The 20,493-nt window shown below is 38.9% G+C and overlaps 1 protein-coding gene across 1 annotated transcript in view; it reads right to left on the reverse strand.

Moving 5' to 3' along the window:
- Positions 1–20,493, reverse strand: part of LOC135219451 (uncharacterized) — a 182,569-nt gene that overhangs the window by 116,584 nt on the left and 45,492 nt on the right. The gene's annotated exons all lie outside the window — the stretch shown is intronic.

A 20,493-nucleotide genomic window follows, 5' to 3' on the forward strand; every position in this document is an offset into this window, starting at 1 on the left:
GATGTGTAACCTACCTTTTATATATATATATATATATATATATATATATATAATATATATATAACATATATATATTATATTATATTATATATATATATATAAAATCTATATAACCATATAATATATATATATATATATATATATATATATTTATAGGAGAGAGAGAGAGAGAGAGAGAGAGAGAGAGAGAGAGAGAGAGAGAGAGAGAATGTGGCACCAGAAGGGCACAGAAAAGCCTTCCGGTTACTCACCAAAACTTCAGGGATGAAGCCGCCAGCCCCACACCCCTTATTAAGCTTAGGACGACTTCTGACCCAAATTCATTTATACTCGCGAAACGCAGCCATCATTTCTTACTTGAAATAAAAAAAAATTACATTTGCCTACGACACGCGAGCATAAATTCTTTTAAAATCTAAAACACCTGAATCCACCACACGCACGCACTACAAATTTGCGCCAAGTGTGTCAAATACTCTGTCAAATCTGTCAAAAAAAATATAAAATAAAATCAAATAAGGGCCAATTTCCTTGAAAGCGCTCGGCAAAGCGAATATTATTTCATGTCGTACTTGGAAAGTCAGCAACAAATGGGCCATCTATGACAGATTCGGGGGAAGGAGGGGCAAGGGTACGAGGGGGTGGTAGTGATGTTGAAGACGGATGAGGTGTTGATGTATAAAATGCGATGGCGGAGGAGGAGGAGGAGGAAGAGGAGGAAAAGAGCCAATAGAAAGAGTAGGTGTAGGAAGAACCGATACAGCACGATGAGATTTAGGAAGAGGACGAGAGGAGCTAACAGCTGGGGCAAGAAGGGATGGAGGGGGAAGGAGGGGGAGGGGGAGGAGGGAGGGGAGGGGGGGAGAGGCGGGGGGGGGGGAGAGTAAGCCCATCAGTGGACAGAAAGAAACGGAGTGCAGGCAATTTTAATCTGCTTTTGCCTAGATGACACACACACACACACACACACACACACACACACATACACACGCCAACCACAAAACTAATTAACATTTTCAAGGTGTCTAAGAAAATACCCGCTGAATTATTTGGTGTAATAGCAACTTAAATGGCAACGAAAAATAATATCATAAAAAAAAATTAATAAACTCATTGAGAAATAATGAAAAACCTAACCTACTATCTCATCACACACGTTACAACCTATCACTGACACAGTCGAGAGAGGAGAGAGAGAGAGAGAGAGAGAGAGAGAGAGAGAGAGAGAGAATGTAGTAACGAAAAATATTAATAAAAATAATAATAAACTCATTGAGAATTCAGAATGAAAAATTAACTTGTATCTCAACACACACGTTACCAGTGCCACCTAAATCCACCTTTTTTTTTTGGGAAACCAGGAAGAGAGAGAGAGAGAGAAGAAGCGAGAGGAGAGAGAAGGAGAGAGAGAGAGAGAGAGAGAGAGAGAGAATGCAGTAACGAAAAATAATATTAATAAAAAATAATATACTAATTGAGAAATGAGAATGATAAACCTAACCTATATCTCAAAACACACGTTACAACCTATCACTGACAGGAGAGAGAGAGAGAGAGAGAGAGAGAGAGAGAGAGAGAGAGAGAGAGAGAGAGAGAATGTAATATCGAAAAATATTAATAAAAAAATAATAAACTAATTGAGAAATCACAATGAAAACCTAACCTGTATCTCATCAAACACGTTACTGACAGAGAGAGAGAGAGAGAGAGAGAGAGAGAGAGAGAGAGTATGGGAGTCTAAGCAGGCTGTGAGGCGACTTGGAGCATCGGGAAAAATTACCACACTCTCAAGATGTGGCCCAACTTACTGTGAGTAGGTCACGTGACGTTTCATAACTGACATTCGATGAGCCTTACGTAATCAATACTCAGGAGGAAGTATGATAGAAAGATGTAGTGTTCGCGCGCGCGCATACACACACACGCGCACACACACACATATATATAGGCAGAGTTAAGAGTACAAATAATCACGTGCATCCATACACAATCAATCGAACTGTTGCTGAATTTACATGAACCAAGCAGGGGAAGCGGTGCTTGCAAAGTCAAATCTCGGGAAACTACAGTTCTGGAGACGTGACCTCTGGTAGAAAAAGACTGTAGATCATAAAACAAATGACGCGTCAAATTACATCAAAACACACAACCATGGGAAATACAGAACTTCACTCTACTCTGATTTGCTTATGTATGCCAAACTGAGTTGTACCGAATGTTGAATTGTAGGCCAAAGGCCAAGCACTGGGACCAATGACGTCATTTAGCGCTGAAACTGAAATTGACAGCAAAAAGATTTGAAAAGTGTAACAGGGGGAAAGCCTCACAGCAGTTGTACCATGAATCAATTATTAGAAGAGGGTGGAAAGTAAGATGGAAGAAAGAGAATATAAAAGGAGATACAGTAAAAGGAGTGAAAGGGGTTGCAGCTGGGGACCGAAGACACGCTGAAACAAACATTAAGTAATGCCTACAGTGCACCGCATGAGGTACACTGACGGCACTACCCCCTTACGCTATTGATATCTTTAAAAGTCTTCACTCAAGATTAAATTTTAAAAAAATCAACAGGCCACTAGGCACAAAAATTCATACATGAAAACAGATAAACAGCTGATCTGACAAGTCTAACTGTAAGGACTCTCTCACTGAAATAAAGAGAAAAATGAAAGGCGTACCATAAGGGAGAATTTGAGAGGAAAGAAAAGAAGAAATACAAGATAAGAAGAAAAAACAATAGGGGAAAGTTGCAATTCATGGTGAAAGTAGTTGAAATCGGCAAAAAAAAAAAGAAATGCAGAGAGGAGAGAGAGAGAGAGAGAGAGAGAGAGAGAGAGAGAGAGAGAGAGAGAGAGAGAGAGAGGCTTCCATTTGTCGTTCTAGCAGATAATTCAAGATAGATAGGAGTTAAGCAAACTGAAAATTACAATTTGATTAAGAATTAATAATAATAATAATAATAATAATAATAATAATAATAATAATAATAATAATAATAATAATTTAAATCTGAATCCTACAAAGGAATTCGACTCTGACTAAAAAATCCTATGATACAACAATCCTTGATAACATAACGAATAAAGAGTAAAAAATTATATAGTGACACGCTGACCAAGAGAGAGAGAGAGAGAGAGAGAGAGAGAGAGAGGAGAGAGAGAGAGAGAGAGAGAGAGAGAGAGAAGGGTAAACACGCAATTATATATCCTACATTTCAAACAAAGAATATTGAAAAAAAAAAAAATAATAAAAAAAACAGTTCTGAGTCACTTCTCAAGTACAGACGCACTATCTTGAGCATCGACTGCGTCTCGTATCTAGGCTAAACCATAGGATAGCAACTTCCAGTCAAATAGTGCCAGTTATATAAAATGGCGTATGATGGAGAGAGAGAGAGAGAGATGAGAGAGAGAGAGAGAGAGCGATATTTCACAAGTACACACATACTCTGTATATATATGTACTATATATATATATATCTATATACTATATATGGGAATATATATTTAGTATATATATATATATACAATGTATATATATACAGTCATATATGTGATGTGTGTGTTTTGGTAACTACGTATACAACACGTATTTGCAGGAGAGAGAGAGAGAGAGAGAGAGAGAGAGAGAGAGAGAGAGAGAGAGAGCTTATCACTTGCAGTAGTGCTTGAACTCTCTCTCTCTCTCTCTCTCTCTCATCACCTGCGTTCCTCGCCTGATAGCTTACGGTGTCAATGACCTTGTGCGATGAGACAACCAACATAATGCTGCTTTTTCAAGTTCTGCCAAAGACAACTAGTGCGTAAGATTCGTGTGTATGTGATGATTCATGGGGTAATGTCCGTTTTCCTGCCGTTTCAGATTGATGGCGTAGTTGGATTTTTGTTTGGTCGCTTGTACTGGACATGGGTAGAATTGTATTATGTGAGCGCGCGCGCACACATGTATATATATATATATGCATATACATAATGTGCGCGCACGCAATGCTTCTGCACGAGTCAAAACTTTACCATTTATCATAGCTAACATAAACCATACGACTAGACTCAATTCTACCACTTAAATGTCACCCCCTATCTTTGAAGCAGTTTCATAAACCCCAATTTAAACAAACCAACCCTTAACACGAACAGCAGCTACCGGTGACTTATAAAACTGAACTGGCTCTTGCAAAACATTTAAACAAGCGAACACAAACAAGCGAGCAGACTACTTCATAACACTGGAGTCAAAATGTAGGCTAAGTCCAAGGATCATTCGTGTGTGGGGTGACTGACGTCAGCCTAGTTTCCGTTGGGTTTACCCCAAATATTATTCACCGCAGCAGCCCGGAATTAATATAAAAACCCTGACAGCTTTTATGCTACTGCAGAGCTTTTCCTTTCTTTAAATCTTCAGCCGAAACCCCATCTGGACAATCAACAAAACGTAAACCAAAGCGGGCTGATTGTCAATGCTCCTCGATTTAATAACTCCAAGCAAACTTGAGTTGCAGTAAATTTTATACTAGAGAGGCAGGCAGAATACAGCTGCAGCTACTTAGCTGGCAAAATCAAGAATTCGGGAGATATTGAATTTAAAAACAAACTCCATCTTTCTGTCACGGACTGGTCAAATTAAAATGACATGGAGCAAGGCTAGGCCTAATTACCATTTCTCAGAGGTTATCAATCCTATGCCAGCCTATTCCAACTCAAACCAGTCTATTCTATGTTCTCAGTCTCCTTCTATTTGCTAGGACTGCTTACGCAAACGCTGGGTCGCTATGCAGTTACCCTAACTGTTCTTTCTTATACCCATGCTACTCATAAATCATCTTCTCTTCTGGAACATACACAACGCCATTCATTATCTCTCTGATCTTTTTTCGTGAATATTTACCTTTCCATGTTTAGGCGCTCATCTGCCAAGAATATGACTCACGAGCAAATGGTGACTGTCTTTGAGAGATGAAACAATTCAAGAAGCGCTGATCCCACAGGAGAACCGTCTAAGAGAAGCCTATCCACGATCAGTGTCAAGTTAAAAAAATACTATAGAGGAAAATATCATGCTTATTATCACCATCATCCTTGCCATCTTTAAACAACTATGCCTTGTATGAAAAACGCCAATATCCCCTCCACATTAACAAATAATTTTCGTAATACTTTTCGAAGTAAGGCAAATCCTGTTAAGCGTAGGCCTATTATGACCCCATACCTGAGCAGAGTATCGTTTACCATTAAGCCTCCTCACCATGAGGAAAAAAAGAGAATGTGGTTGGGAGGGAGGGAAGAGAGGGAGGGGAGGGGAGGGGAGGGTGGAACCTCCCTCATGAGGGGAGGGTGACTAGGCTAACTATCTTGCACATAAATAGGCCTAACCACACGGGGGTATTGACAGCATTCTTGTTTGACAACGATTCTCTGTTAGCCACAACCCATTCGGGTCGGGTAGCCTATACGGGCACACACACACACACACACACACTCACACAAAATGTGGGAATGGCCTATATTTACCGTGTCCCTGACTCCATTAACAATAGTCCTACGAGAACGGACATACTGAATACTAAAGTATTAAGTTAAAATTATAAAAAAAAAAATACGTGTAACGTAAGAGGTTACATCTCTAAAACAACACGGCAACTGCTAAAAGAACAAAAGTGCCTGAAATGTGAGCTACCATAACGTTTGGAAACTGCATTACCAGCCCTGGAAATGCGACTCTGAGAGAATATGACAAAATAAATGTCTTGACTTGAATGTACTTTTTATTGAATCTCTCGCGAACCCTGGAAATCTGAGAGAGAGAGAGAGAGAGAGAGAGAGAGAGAGAGAGAGAGAGAGAGAGAGAGAGAGAGAGGAGGGGGATTAACGAGTCTGCGCTGCTCTATTGTAAGTAGGAGGGAGCCTTCTTAAATGGGAAGGCTTGGAAATGGCATACAAGTTCGGGATACCTCAAGAAGGCTCGTCCTCAGTGCACCTTAAAGGGATATGTTCGCAGGATGGGATGGCTCCCGGTACTACCTATAGTACCTACTCAACAGCAACCGGCCCCTGCCGTGCCCCTGCCCCCCCACACCCCTGAACCACTACCCGGGAAACTCACCCATTAACACCCATTTTAACGACGATAGGGGATCACTAGATCGCTTGATGTGAAGGCCATCTTTGTATTTCTGTATCCATCACATGAAAGGAGATATGTCTATACTCTGTTTTTTTTCCATCTGACCATCCGCTTGTGGTGGTCGCGCATGGTAACACTGCGTCCCGGCTTTAAATAGTTGCGCTATGTGTAAGTTTTAGGTAAATAAAAAGATATCTGGGTGTACATTTGCAACTGAAAAGTGTTTTAATAATATTCTGTATGCGAATTACACCGTTAATATTCGAAGTAGGATATCATTTAAAGGCCGGGACGCAGTGTTACCATGTGCAAACACCACAGGGGGATGGACAGATGGAAAAAACCAGTATATATAGTGCACAGTCTTCCTCGCTGCCTGTAACGATAATTAACTGCAGCATTAACTCCCAAAGGTTAAGTTCAGATCAATGGCACTATACCGTCTAAAGGCCATACCTTTATTCAGCCGATATTCGACACTATACCGTCTAAAGGCCATACCTTTAATCAGTCGATATTTATCATAGGCCTATCTTACCAATATCACTTTTAATAAGCATATATTCTCTCTCTCTCTCTCCTTCGAACCCATCGCTAAAATCAGCTCTTGGTTCACCAGGAGACATTCCAAATCATACCTCCATTTATAATGGCATACATATCACAAACACCCGCAATCAGCGCTTCTTGATGACTGAAAATTTGCAACATACGCCTACAGGCAACTCCAAGATTCCTCAATGAATACCCAACTCGTTGGTTGGTATCCTGGCTATAGGTCTATAAATCAGAGTTTGGTTAGAGCTCTTTAGACCACAGGTGTCGGTCTGATTAATGGTTTGAATAAAAAATGGGTTGCTGGATTTATGTGTTGGTCGTTGATTTTTTGCTAGTAGCAAAAAATCAACGACATTCCGCTGCATGAAGTACTTACTACACCGTAGTCTTTAGGCATTATTACTGGGTGGAAATTGTCGCTTGTGTGAATGTATCAGCGTTTCATATGTCCTCAGCAAGGTACTCTATTTAAAATGTAACGTATTACTAGTCACGCCTTAACTCTGATTTGTACTATTTCCTAAAACGTCATTCCTATAGGCGGTGAAAAGGCCGTCAAAGAACGAGCCTACTTAGGCCTATAAGGGAAGAAGAGGGAAGAAAAAAATGCCAGGGTATCAAATCCCTTCATTGGAAATCACGAATCATCACGGAGGTGTGGCATCACACGATCTCCCGGTGATGCGTTTCTTTAGTTTTTAAGAGTCAAACTTGCTCAAGCAGGAACCCCTACCACACACACCACAACACACATACACACACACACACACACACACACCACATCACACACACACACATATATATATATATATATATATATATATATATATATATATATATATATTATATATATGTATATATATATATTTATATATATATATATGTAATATATGTATGTATGTAGTATGTATGTATGTATGTATGTGTGTGTAAACGGAGTAGATGGATGGATGGATGGGGTGGGGGGGGTGCTATGGGAACGTGTTAGTAGCCTATAAGTGAGATATGGTTAAAAATAATTTCAAAACAATAACTAATACAAGATATAGGCCTAATTTACAAGTGTGCATGTGCTTCAGCGGAAAAAAAAATCGTGAGATATTTGCATAAGCCTACGAAACAAAGTAGTCCGACCTAAAAAACATAAATAAATAAATAAATAAAAATAAGGGGGAAAGCAGAATTCAACTCAGTTTCACAACCTCCAACGTCCCCATCTTTAAAACCCGGCGGTGCTTCCTGGAGGCGAAAAGCACTCGAAGAGATAGGCAGGACAAAGTCGAACCTCTTTGTGTCGCTGAATTTAGGGCATCGGTGCAATTGCATTTCCGAGAAGTCGCCCCAGTGCATTGCCTCCAGAGTAGCGGGCTGGCGAAATATAGGCTGTTGTCCCACGCGTCAACAAAATCGTGTGGTCCATCCATTTTTCAGCTTAGCCTAACATTTTTCTTAACGGGGACTTAGAATCAACCCACAAACAAAAGTCAAGAGCCTCGCCCATCAAAAGGGAGAACCCTGGGCGTGGAAACTCCTCTTACCTCGTAATAATCTGTCACATCACAAAGGCTATTGACTCTTAAGAGCAACGCCATTTCTGCTACGGATGACGAACGATTTCCCCGACTCTGTGTCTATGCTTTTTGCAGCCTACACCAACACTGGCATTCTGAAGAAGGAAAGACCGGCAGATCGATATAACGCAAAAGTACTATTGGGGGGTTTATTCTGGTGACGTCATCTCATGCTTAGCGAGAGGTGGAAAGAAATTAAGCATTCGAGAATGTTCCTCCAAGTACAGAAAGAAGTACAAGCTGCTTTCCTGGTTGATTTGCGACTCATCATTTATCATTATCTTGAATGAAGTTATTCGTTCAGTTATTCATAACCACGTAGATTTCCTAACCAAAATGTGAAACAATGAATGTAGCCTGCATGGCCCAATCTCTCCCAAAGAAAGTAGAACAGAGCAATAATAGAAAGAAACGGTAATCTACCATACCACTTCACCTCAATAAATTTAAAATAAATAAGCTTGGAAAGAACTTATATCAATTACTGCATAAAACCTCCTCGTTCAGGTTCAATAGTAGGACGTAAATGGCCGCATAAAATCGACCTTAATTTGAATATCGTTTCTTTGTTTAAAACGTCATCAAAACAATAAAAAAAACTCAAGTAACGAAATCAATAATTTCACTCATGATAAAAAAAAAGTTACACCACTCACTCATACACAAACACAGACAGACAGACAAACAAATAACCAAATACACGCTGCCGGAATCGAAAGCTGGTGATAATCTCTCCGACCGACGAGAACAAAAAGGGAAACTTTCTAAAAGATTGTCGGGGAAATAAAAGGAAATTTCTCCTATTATCGGCCAACGCCGGACGCAGCACAGATAAGAGGTCAATACCCTCGCGATCCGTCAAGAGGGACCTTCCCAAGAAGGTTACAAAACGCAAAATCGCGCAAAAATGCCGTGAAAATCTCGACACGAAAACAACCGACGTCAGTGCACATGCGTTTCCCACCACCAAAGGGTGTTCACCCCAGCCGCGCGAGATTCAACCTGGAGAATGATATAAGTTCAAATTCTGCCTCAATGCCTCATGAAAACAATTTAAAACACGGGAAAGCGACATCCGTAAGACCGCCACATTGACATTCTTACGAAATGACGCAAGACCCGGTGATAATATGCACACAACATGACGAAAACTTGGCAGGTTATGAATACTGGAGGTCAGTCACCCCGGAGTATCATCTCCCTTTCAAAAGTATTCCTACTAAATGAATCTTTCTCCCCGAAGCACACAAGACTCGGGAGAATGCTACTGACTTTTACATTGGGATTCGAACTTACCTTAACTGCATGATGAATAAATGAGATGACAGCTTTCGACGTGTAAATAATTCCCAAAAAAGGCTGAATTAGGCTATATTCAGCTGTCAAACAAAACAAGGAAACAAAAGCCCCCAAGCGAGGGAGTGAAGGCTCTCCTATATCTATTGACTGCCGAGTATAGATTAGATATCCACACTGATAAGCCAGTTAAAACACATATACAACTCCACTCTCTTCGGGATCAACGACCTCCGTCGCTTATCATCAACAGAAATTCAAGACACTTCTTGCACTGATCCCGTGACAGAATTTTTCTCTACGGGAGCACTTAGGCCTATTTGAACTTTGCTGTAGTTATCGACACTCCTTATACCATTCATTTTTGCACTTTCACATCGAATACCGATCTATTTCATGTGACGTAGGCCTCATGTATGATAAAAATAGATACACATTCGAAAACTGTATGATAAGCGTCTGTTTTCTATTTATACGGAAACATCAATCAGCTTAGGCCTAATGAAATGAACCACTGGCACTACTGGTTTTGGATGACTCTTATTGTTGGTTTTATTTGATTTATTTAAGCCAAATACCTTCCATGAACTGTACTGTGTCTTTTCGTGACACAATTTTCCTCGTGTTCCGAACAACAATCACTTCAGTTGAGCATCTCTCCACCGCCCAGAAAGTCTGAGAAAAGAATGAATAAACTCGTCAACAATCCTCCGTTTTTATTCCGGCCCGGAAACTCTCAAAGAAGTCGGCCCAACTGTGCAACAACATTGAGTGTGTAGTCCGTTTTATCCCTCCACAGTCTGCCCCGTCCGTCCGTCCGTACGTTAAGTCCCGTTCTCTCATCAAAGAGCTGGCAACGGGACCTTAGTCTAGTCCCCCCGCACCGGTCACTCCTCCAAATCTAAGTTTCACTAAGTTTCGGGTCCGCGGAATCCAATGACCGACTTCACTAAGTTGGGTCGCGATGCGAAACTCCAAGTCAAAGGTGGTCGTGAGCGTCGACCCGACTGTCGAACGCAAAGGTGAGGAGGAGGAGGAGGAGGAGGACAGGGATTCCTAAATGGTTAAATAGAGGTGTGTGTTGTGATGAGGTTTGGGAAGGAATAAATGCACACTCACAACAAGACTGCCTCCGTATCAGAGTCAATGACCCCACCATGCTGCTGCTAGTACCTCGTTCACTCTCGTACATCGGCATCTCAATTCTCGAATGATACGCCTTCTCCGCTCTCTGCGCCCCTCCTTTTTCATTCAAGAGTCCGTTTCCACCATCAGTTTGCTAAGGTTAACTTTCCTTCCATGGATTTTTAACATTACAAACCTATGTATCCCTCCGCACAAATGTGGCGCCAAAATTGATTCAGACGGAGCAGACGACGTCGACGCTGGGTCAGTGGCATCGGCAGGTTGATTGAGATGTCAATACTTTAAAAGTGCCCGTTTTACGAAATATCGCGATGCTCACCGAATGCGCTTGACGCAAAGCCCTTTCAATACACATTTTAGGACCGGCAAAGGTGTTTTAAGATTTCGCTTTCGAAAAGTAACGATCGCAATCGCAGTCGAACGGAAAAACGATTTGAGAGAGTTCATTCCATTCCTACGAGAAAATGCCCATCGAATGCGGAAGAAAGGCGGTTGCATATAAAACTACAAGTGCTAAAAAATAACTTTTCAGTCATGGGAGTCTCCGATAACACGATGTATGGTCGTACGATATTAAAACAGTCCGGGATTAGCAGTCATTTTCTCGGGGTCAACGTACTCGAAAACCCTCGTGTAGTTTGGCTGACTGAGGCACAGATGCCAGAAACTTCCACAAGTAAGCGGCGAAGATGTGCGCAAAGGAATACCTTTCAAATTAGGTTTAAGTAATGAATGCATTCTTGCTCAGAATGCACAATAAAATGAATAATTGTTTACGTAACCAATTACGTGAAGAGAAAATACGTAAATGAGTTGTATAAACGCTGTCTCAAACATTATTTTCACTGTTAACGGCATAGAAGGCAAGGTAAATCATTAACTGCCGGAGTATCAAAAGGCCTATGCATTCCTATGAATAAATTTGAGTAGCCTATGCGTGCTGACGTTATGGAGGAACTCGTCCAATTTCCTTGATCTGCCTTGCAACACGCATGCGTGGGACGTGAATTAACCTATACGGATGTATGATTTAAACCATTATTCTTTGAGTATTCACTAAATTATTAGTCGACAAGCATGCGAGCATTTATTTGTAAATATAATATTAGGTAAACTTTTGGTGGTTATAAAACTCCATAACTTAGAAGGGACACGAATAAGTCAATGAATCATACGGCAAATGTGTAGCAGAGGTTATCAACCCTGAGCGTCCACGTAGGTTTTGTCAAAACGTATGGGAGGCGTAAAATATGACAAAGTTTAACATTTATGGTCTATCACAATTATCAAAGTTATTGACACAACTTCAAGTGATTTTTTTATGGATGACTCTAAATATCTATATCTCGTACTAGAAGGAAATAGAAGTTTTAGTTATACGCAGACCAATTTGTTAGTGCAATGCACGAAATGAACAAGGAAAATTCCTTCTATCTCTCTCTCTTTAATAAAATATGAGGTTATCTTGTATGTATGCGGGTGAGGATAGTGTTGATGTTATCACTGTAACAATTTGATGACGTGAGCAACAGCACAAGCCCAATTCTGTCACTGTATGGCAAGATATACGTGTGTCTGTGTAAAGATAAAGCCTACGGTATATCAGTACAGATGTACATGCAATGAGACCGAACATTTATCAACACACAAATACACAGTTCTCTCTCTCTCTCTCTCTCTCTCTCTCTCTCTCTCTCTTTTTTTTTCTATATATATATATATATATATATATATATATATATATATATATATATGTATATACAGTTGAATATCTCGTAAGTTTCGGCTTAGATAGGCTGCTCAAGCCACTACTGTTAGTGTTACAGTACTGTGGGACAATTGAGATGAGTCTAGGGGGTTTCAACACTTGGTATGAAGCTGAAGAGAAGCGCTCCTGATGAGCCTACAATCCTTGTTGAGGAATCGGCCTACTGTTAAAAAGTATATACAAAAACATCATCACTATATTATGCGCTGTAAGCCCAAAGACACAGTTTACTGAGAGAGAGAGAGAGAGAGAGAGAGATAAAGGGAACGTATGGACACAATCATTTGCACTAATTAAACCATGAAGGCTGGCCATTTCCGCCCAGAAACAGTCTAATTACCACTCAACCCTTTAGAAAGTTTTAAAAATGATACAAACAAAATTAAATCAGTACACAACGCATCATTAAATCAATACAACTAGATAAATTAACGATGACAAGATGATAAATACAACATCTATAGCAATATAACAGCAGTACTTATAAAAGGTAAAACTACAAGGCTTATATTACCATTTTCGTTTAATTACATGGATAGCTAAAATCCCTAATCAAAGATCGCTTGACTGTCGGTTCATTGTCCTTGTGCATTGGCAATATTGCATTTTATTCCACTGACCTACATGGATATATAAAAATCATGATTTATCAGAAGTCGTGATAAAAAAAAAAAAGGTTACTGACCTCTAGACCATGTTCCTGGGAACTTTTGTATCATGTAGGCGGTACGGAGGCTGGTAAAAACACCAATTTATAAAGGGTGATTAAATATAAATATTAGGCTTCATATGCAGTTTCACAAACAAAACCTTCTACATACTTGTCGAAAAAAAAATATTCAGATCACAAAGAACGACCTAACAAGAGACAAAAGAACCACGATCAGATATAAAGAGCCGAAACAAATTCTAATGACATTCGTAAATATGGAATGGAATATATTTAGGTTTGCTGCCAAGCGCTGGGACCTATGAGGTAATTCAGCGCTGAAAGGTTTGCAAGGTGTAACAGGAGGAAAACCTCGCAGTTCCACCACGAAAAAGTTGTTAAGAGAGGATGGAAAGCAAGATATGAACGGAGGAATAGTAAAATGAATTAAAGGGGTTGCAGTTAAGGGCCGAAGGGACGCTGCATAGAACGGTATATAGGTAATGCCTACGGTGCACCGCTTGAGGTGAACTTATGGACCTCCCATACGGAAAATCGTTAAATATAGAATTCCTTTCAATACAAATAATTTCCTTTTGAACGTGCGAAAATGTTCTTGGCGTACCTAAAGTGCATGCTATATTGGTAAGGCATAAGTATCTACACTAACTACGAACTATACTATAAATTTCCTTACGAGACATTTATTACCTTGGGCAAAGGCGACGAAAGTTGATACGCCGACCTGAGGAGAGGTTAGTATAGGCCTATGCTTTTCCACTTGCCGAAATATTTGGTAATGCCTTACACGTAAGATTAGCCATTATCCAAAAGGCCTAGGCTATGGGCTACCTCTTCATGAACTTCTAATATTAGTCTGTGTCAGCATGATCTCTTCTTCTAACACGACACTTTAGATTAGTCAAGCAAATTGCCGAGTATAATTCGACGGAGGAAGACTGTGTTTAAACTTGATGGCCGGTGTTTCCCACCAATCAGTCCTTCTTTTCCAAAATTATAGCACATACTCTATTATCTTCTGAAAAGATTACCATGCCGTCAGACCCTATCTTTTTCGTATTTGCTCGCTGAAGTCTGCGCTAACCGACGCATTTTGATATTGAATAAATTAATTAGTGCGGTACGTAAAACAGGGTAGCAGTACGACTTCAAATTAGGCAGACTGATACAAAGTACGAAACAGCGATGGCGATTGATTACCGCCTTTCAGTATGTAACGTGGTGTTTGCTTCTTGCTCCTCAGCGAGCGGTGAAACTAGTTGGAGGGTAGTAACATGATTACATCCCATTTTGTTATATCGTGTTAAGGCTACTTCATAGGAGTAGGTTAGTTAGTACATGAGTCTGCCATTTGTTGTAGCTTCATTTCATGTGCCACATTAAGTCACCTCGTGCTAGGTGGTGGTCGAAGGCTAGTGTTTTCAAACCTTAGCCTCTACCAAAGTTGTATACAAGATTTCTGCAGTAGAGGGTTTGACTTAACTTGCATTATACATAGGGTGACCATACCTCCCCCTTTGAGGGGATTACCTGTGATTGAATATACTTAGTAAAGATCAAATCAAGCCAAAAATACGCCAAAGAATGATGTAAGAACTTTTTAAAATAATGTCTGTAATCTTCCTTAAATTTAAAGAATACTGTTTAAAATGTCAGCAATAATGTCTAAATAAAAACAATAATTGATAGACCTTAAAATGTCAGCGATAACATCTGAATAAAAACACTGATGATAGACCTTCTCATTTATCATCACCTGTAATTGAATATACTTATATATTAAACTTCTGCATTTATAACGACTCATCATAAGTACAAGTGCACATGGGCTTACTATATACTTTTGTCTCCCTTTCGCAAGTCAAATAAATGGTCACCCTAATTATACACACACAACCTCATTCTTACTTATGTATGTCATTTCATATATAGCGTTACGTTATTATTTGATATATGTGTCAATTAACATAGGATGGTGGCTCCCAGAAACGGACAAAGTATATAGTCCCTGCCTTATCCACATACCCACTGTATACTTTCTAGACGCCGAATTGTGGATAACCTCAAGTAGTGAAACCATATTGATAAACGTCAACTCATCGTAGTAAATATCATAACGCTTACTAATATCAGAAGCATCTTAAATAAACCAGTCTCTGAGAAGCTGTTAGAATCTAGGCTTAAAAATGAAGTGCAGAATCCCTAAAAATATTAGCGTTGGCACACGACTTGATAAAGAAGATATACGTCATAAAAAGAGACCTGCCTTTGCCAAGACGCGAGTTGGTCGTCAATTTTTCAAAGGTATGTATGTGTTGACATTACTTTTTTTTTTTAAATACCTTTCTTTGTTTGCTTCTATTTTTATCGAGCGAGCGAGACAGAGCCATAGTGAAAAAGGAAGAGAGGAAGAGGCAGTGGTTATATTAAATGTTCGACTGTGTCGTGAAGTGAAATCAGGAACCAAGAGAAAAGTGACCTTAAACGAAAATACAATCATGTTAAAATTTTTAGTTTTAGGACAGGGAAAGCGCCACTTGATCAATATAGGAGAGATATCGATAGATCAACATGTTATGAACCCAGTTCTTAAGGAATAATACTTCATTTGGAAGTAGAGAACAAACCATTAGCTTTCTCCTGTTGAAAGATAATGCCACAGATTATGACGGCTTAAAATGCTTCTTCATTTTTATTACAAAGTCCCTATGATCTGGGAGTACTGTAGGCTATAGAAGGATGAGGACCAAAAGAGAACAGTTATCCATGAATGTTGCGTGGCTCTTTCAAGAACTATGTGCAAATCAGCTCTATTAACATTTTGCTGTCATGATAGTCCATGGCGGCAGAAAGAACTAGTACTATCCAGTTCTGACTATGTTGGGAGAAATAAACTAAACGCACGAGGAGCACAGTAGCGACAAAAGCAAACAGAATCCTCTATAATTCCTTCCCATAATGCCTCGGGGCCCTCAGCTCAAGTTTAAGAGGGGGTGACGCCTCACCGTAGCGGAAACTCTCCTCCAGGAGGCGTCGAGAAAAATGCTGAAGAAACGGAGCGGCCTATAATGATCGGAGCTTGCGAGACTTCGGAAAACCCAGACGCTGCCGGGGTTGGCGGTGGGGGTGGGGGTGGTGAGACCTACCACCTTCAGATCAGTTAGCACACTGGGATGAGAGACAAAAAAAGGAAAGGCGTCTGCACACACACACACACACACACACCCATATATATATATATATATATATATATATATAATATATATATATATATATATATATATGGGTGTGTGTGTGTGTGTGTGTGTGTGTGTGTGTGTGTGTGTACCTTAGATCCGGTCATTTTGTAAACTTAGCAAAAATTACCACATACGCATGAGCTCATATATAACATAAGTTCGTTGAACACAAAATAAATCACCGGAAAAAAAATGAAATTGAAAAAATATATAAAAAATCATGACGTAAAAGGAATTCATACGAGTGATAACGTTAAAATTACAATTATATAAAAGTTTTACGTTTTAAGCGCAGATAATCTGAATGACAAGAACAATAATAAAGAAAATGTCTAGTAGGGTACCCAGGTAGGAACCACTGATATTTTTTATTATCAATAAAAGCCGAAAACGGCTATCAATTGTTACACAATCTGCCAAAGAATGAAACCCACCTATTATCCGAAAAAAAATTAACAGAAAAAGTGCCAAGAGCTCGAAAAGTATAGTAAAATTAGAAAAATAGTAAATAAAATGGTGTGAGATTTAGATATGCCGGAGGAACATGACACAGTTTGGTAGATCATTTTTGTTAAATCTGGAGCCGTATAGTTTAAGTGAAATGGCCAACAATATATTAACTTTGTTCGTTTTTTAAACATTTTTTAAACCTTTCTAAAGAATGCTGTCTGTAGTATGTCAACCAGAACATAGGCGAGAAGCTAACAGTCAGATGAGAATATTCACGTGACCTTTTACGAAATTAATTCTTCGGTAGGATTCCATTTTTCTTAAATGTTTATTGACTCTTAACTAGTATACAGTTTTTAGTAATATGGCCAAGAGAAAAAACATCGTTAGTGACAAATGTTACCAGGATCTGGATCAGGAATACCAACTTCGTTCGAAATATACTGATGCTTAAACTCCTACAACCCTTGCGAATTCTCAAGAATTTAAAATGACAAGCGCCTTCCCAGAAATCTGGTTCGTGTAGGCTGAAATTTTCATTTTGCTCGCTCCCGCCATATCCGAGATCCAAGCACGCAAATATTCAGGGAACAAAAGTACATCTCTATCTCAACCTTGTGCGATTTTCGTCCGAGAAGTAAATTTATGTCAGATACAGAGAGATGCTTGGAAATTCATCCAACGAACGAGTTGCCTCTTGCATTCTGGTGTGTGTCAGAGTCGTTATCCATAGATTTCTTAGAAGGCTAATATCCTAGGTTCTAGAGTCCTATAGGCCTATGTCATTCCGCTTCTCTTTTACTCGGTTTAGCGTAGGGGGAATACCTCGCGAGCGATCGCCAGTTTTATTTCCTAATTTCAGCGCTTTATTGCCATCGTCACTGATGCGAAGTCGAAAGTGTGGCATTTTAATGGGAACCATTTCGCGGATAATTATTTTCCTTTCTCTGGTATCCCGCTAATGATTCTCTCTCTCTCTCTCTCTCTCTCTCTCGTCTTCATCTCTCTCTCTCTCTCTCTCTCTCTCTCTCTCTATATATATATATATATATATATATATATATATATATATATATATATATATATATATATATATATATCGGCTTGGTCGATAAACATTCGAAATTCACAACACACACACACACACATACACACACACACACACACACACACACACACACACATATATATATATATATATATATATATATATATATATATATATATATATATATATATATATATATATATATATATATATATATATATATATATATATATATATATATATATATATATATATATATATATATATATATATATATATATATATATATATATATATATATATATATATATATATATATATATATATATATATATATATATATATGTGTGTGTGTGTGTGTGTGTGTGTGTGTGTGTGTGTGTATGTGTGGTGCGAATTTCGAATGTTTATCGACCAAGTCATTAGTCTACATGTCTGCATACACCACTAGGACAATGTCTTTAGCCTCGTCGAGACGCCTAATAGATTCGGGAATAACGTTGAGAGAGAGAGAGAGAGAGAGAGAGAGAGAGAGAGAGAGAGAGAGAGAAGAGTTATTGTGCTCCACATAAATTTAAGGCTCATCTGCAGCAATCGGTTCTCATGCAACCTAGCAAAAAGAGATCGTTCATAAAAACGCCAGCCGTTTAAAACAGTTGTTAATCACCCAGAGCTCTTTAGAAGAAGCAAGGCGAAAGAACTTGAAAAACATCGTACTCAGAAATGGAAATATCTCACCCTACATTATCATGATAGCTTATTCTTCTTAAGGAGAAGTCGGGGTAAAAGAGAACGGGGGTTCATTCACCGCCAGTTAAAGTGGACAGCTCCTGACCATGGGTGAACGACAGGCCCTTCTCCCGGACGGGACAACGATGATTCTTCCCCTTTCCCAGTTTGAGTTTGTTGTTCTAGATGCATCAGGATGTCTCCTGGGGAGATAGTAAAAGAAAAACTCGGTTGTGATATGATATGTCGTCATTTATCAAGCTTGCCCCGCCAGTGATATCGAGGATAATTTAGACAGAATTCGTAACCGAAATAGCCTTATTGCTATAAATAGTCCTACTATATCGATGATAATTTAGACAGAATTCGTAACCGAAATAGTCCTATTGCTCTAAATAGTCATGGTACTATATCGATGATAATTTAGACAGAATTCGTAACCAAAATGGTCCTATTGCTATAAATAGTCCTAGTACTATATCTTGGAAAGGATTTGCGACCTCCATTCTAGATGACGTTTCGTAATACTGAACAAACATACTAACTCCTGGAGTTTCCTAATTCTCAAGCCCTTCCTTTCTTAGGGAACTACAGACGAGACTAAAGTAATGTTATAACCAATAACACTTAAACAGACGCCACATTATTGTGTGACCCCTAGATAGGTCTAATCGTGGATACAGTACTTCAAGAATATAAATCTTTGGTTCTTTGTTGCAAGCATGAACATTTTCGACCTTTTATTTTTATTTATTTTTTTTTATTTTTTTACCTGTTTCCGTTTGTCTGTTTATTAGTCGAGATACTTGAGCCAAGATCCAAGTAAACCTGTTTAACTTGAGAGAGAGAGAGAGAGAGAGAGAATGACGCACATGCACTGTTTAGATTAGAAGAACCAAAAAATAAGTTTAGAGAGCTAAAATTTACTGGCTTCGTCAAATACATGATGTATGCGAGTAACAGGTTTATCTCATGATGACTAATTGCCGTTGATATTTTTGCATCTTCAAACAATAATGGTAGTGTTCTGATAACACGTCGATAACACTAGGTCGGTAGGTTAAAATTCCATATTCTTTTTATTTACCTGATTATGGTTTACTAGCATGCTATTCACAGATTCCATTGCCTTTCCGATACCGATTTGCAAACGGAGCTCGATTTAAAATTTCTGCTGTAAACTATACGACGTTTTCTGGAGGCATAAAACTCTGTTCTAAAAACCTACCAGGACAACTTAATATACTCATCCCATTCGAATTATCCAGTCCTTTATGCATGAATCACCTTTGTAAGCGGACTCCAGTATATATGCAACAAGAGAGCTAAATAAAATGTACTCAAAACATTCCTGTGCCTTCCCCTACACACACACACACACAGTTATGTGTCAATATACGAACACTTAGGGAGTTAAAGAGAGCAAAAATATTTAAGGTATTATACCTTGAAACAATACTGAAAAGAAAGAGAGAGAGAGAGAGAGAGAGAGAGAGAGAGAGAGAGAGAGAGAGAGAGAGAATAAGACGAAAGACATTGAAAGGACATATCCATCTAGTAACTGAGGTGGCGCTACATACGAAAAGCTTGGACGTCCTTAATTGATAAAACTGATAATAAAATGGGTGATACGAAAAGAAGATACAAAATATTTCTTCTGTGAGGGGAAAAAAATGAAAATTTAGAACATTTCTTACTTTACTGTCCAACATACAATGAGATTAGAAATAGATATAGTTTTGTGCTGCAACCAAATCAGGAAAATAAATAGAATTTGATAGCTAATACACTCAAATTTGTAGATCTATCGAGGGAAGCAGCGGAAAATAGGAAGGAATTTCTAAAAGTGTGGTATTGCAGGGAGAAGGAACTCAAACACAGACAAAGGAGGAATAAAA

This window comes from Macrobrachium nipponense, chromosome 1 (assembly GCF_015104395.2).
Source record: "Macrobrachium nipponense isolate FS-2020 chromosome 1, ASM1510439v2, whole genome shotgun sequence".
In the NCBI taxonomy this organism is placed as follows: Eukaryota; Metazoa; Arthropoda; class Malacostraca; order Decapoda; family Palaemonidae; genus Macrobrachium; species Macrobrachium nipponense.